We start from the raw sequence: 2230 nt of genomic DNA, 5'->3' as shown, positions 1-2230 counted from the left end.
ATCTTTATATATATATATAAAGGAGTGTTCAGGGATTTTATACAAAGTAATAAGTGGTAGAAGAAAGACTGGAAGTTCAATGAGCATATAGGAAACTTGATTGGAACGGAGAAGGAGAAGAATCCTTTGGAAAATACATATTGTACCATAGTGGAGTCGAAAAAAGTGAATGATCACGTACAAGTGTTTCTATTGTTATGCAAAAGAAATATCACTGCTTAGTCAAAGAATATGAATGTAGAAGCGAATGCATTCTTAAATTAGAGGTCATTTGGAAATTATGCAACTACAGAAGCATACTCACCCACAAATTGTGCAAACCACAAGGAAAAAGGCAAAGTCTTTTGAATATTTCATTCAATAATAAAGATATATAAATTTGTAAATTATTAAAGTAAACAATATGTAAGTAATCATCATAACTTGAAGAAGATTAAAAATATAAAGAAGCCACTCACAGGAGAAGTTACTCAATTAATTATGTTGGAAAAGTGGATTATTTTTCAAATTCACTGAAAGAGGATACATCTGAATGTTAAGTTAAAAAGCAAATGAAATACCAGAGCTATACAGATATAGATTAAGTAACAGTCAGGATATAGATTCAGACCAATTATAAGTACCAGGAAATGTGCCAAATAAATTGATTAATGCAGGGCTATTCTAATTATGAAAGATCACAGCAAAAAATCTACGTCAAGTATAAAACCGGAAGTACCAAAAGAATGGTTGACAAGGCAAATTTGCCCAATGCACAAGAAAAGAAGTTAAACAAGGTCCTTCCAATTATTGGGCATAACTTTAACCCGTAACCTTAGGTTCCTATGTGGTATACCTTGAAAAAGAGACTGCAGGAGGACATTCCAGGGTAGCAGACAAGTTTTTGGTATGGGAATTCAAGTAAAGATCATGTAGTCCAACTGTTGAAATAGCAGGCAGCGCATAACCAAGAGTTGTATTATCATTTATTGACCAGCAGACAGTTTAAATAACCTATTGGAAGCATTAAGTTTGATAGGTGTCAGTGAAGGTCTCCAATATCTCCATATCTCGAGAATGATAGAATATTGGGATTCTCAACTTGGTCTTATGAAAAAAGTATTACTCCTTTCTACTGAGAATAGTCCTATATTGTGCCAAAGTCTGAGCAGCAGAATAGCAGAAAAGCGAGAAGCTAGGAAGAAGAAGGATTTCTAAATTATACTTTTGAAATAAAAGAGTATACAATGTAATATTGAAACCAGGAGACTTCAGTGGTTTTCCATTTAATGAGGATGGATGAATGAGATGGTCAAACACAAGTGTTCTCAGTAAGTCAAAATATGGGAAGAAGAGGATGTGGATGAAGAAGATGTGATTGAAGATATAAAGGAGTGAATAGTGCAACAGGGCTGTGAGAGAATGAGTAGTCTGATAGAAGAGTATAGTAGCGGGAGAGAATCCTGGGGCATGGATCAATATGACATGGCTTTCATTTATTCTTGTGCCAAGTATATGAAATAATATATTATCTTATAAAATATGTATCCCTGGCTTGTTAAATCAGTTAGGCTTAGTGTTTTCTCTGAGGTATGTTTATCTTCTTACTGATATTTGTTCTTACCTTTCAAAGGACAACCATTCATTGAAAATGTAAAGGATCAATCCCTCTGAAAAAAGAATCCTGGAGCAAAAGAAAAAAAAACTAGAAGAGCTGATATTTACAAGATAAATAATGAATTCAAGTTGAATATTCAGCAAAATATATGGTAGCAAATTATAATTTTTACCAAAAAGATTTTTGGAAAAACTAGTTTTAGACCTGATAAATATCTGAGTTTATATTTTTGTATAAAAAACACATCTCAAGCCTGATGTAATGTTTTATTATTTATAGATTGATTTCAATGTTGTGATCGTTAAAATATGTGGTTAAAAAAAAAAAAAAAAAAAAAAAAAAACGGAGACTGTGGTATATTCCAGGAAGGGGACTCACTCAGTATTTACTCACATGAAATCACTTCACAACTCTCTTTAGAGCTCTTTCACCAAAATGATGGAAAAATATTATAAAAATATTGTCATATTAATATTATTCAAACCCTTCATTATTTATTTATTAATCATTTTACTAAAGTTTAATAAAAAAAAAATAAATAACTTCAGAAATTTTATTAATCAGGTTTATGGTCAATTAGCTTTTACAGAATTTTGTGGTAGTAGATTTCGGTACAATAAAAGTTATTAATGT

At 31.3% G+C, this 2230-nt stretch overlaps 1 protein-coding gene across 1 annotated transcript in view; it reads right to left on the bottom strand.

The window, feature by feature from the left end:
- LOC112211760 (transient receptor potential cation channel trpm) overlaps positions 1 to 2230 on the bottom strand; it is a gene marked incomplete at both ends in the record, with an annotated part of 2812 nt that overhangs the window by 348 nt on the left and 234 nt on the right.

Source organism: Halyomorpha halys, unplaced genomic scaffold (assembly GCF_000696795.3).
Source record: "Halyomorpha halys isolate HHAL.00 unplaced genomic scaffold, Hhal_1.1 Scaffold2816.1, whole genome shotgun sequence".
Lineage (NCBI taxonomy): Eukaryota > Metazoa > Arthropoda > Insecta > Hemiptera > Pentatomidae > Halyomorpha > Halyomorpha halys.
Note: the sequence above shows the minus strand (reverse complement) of the source record. Positions and strands in the feature narration are given on the sequence as shown.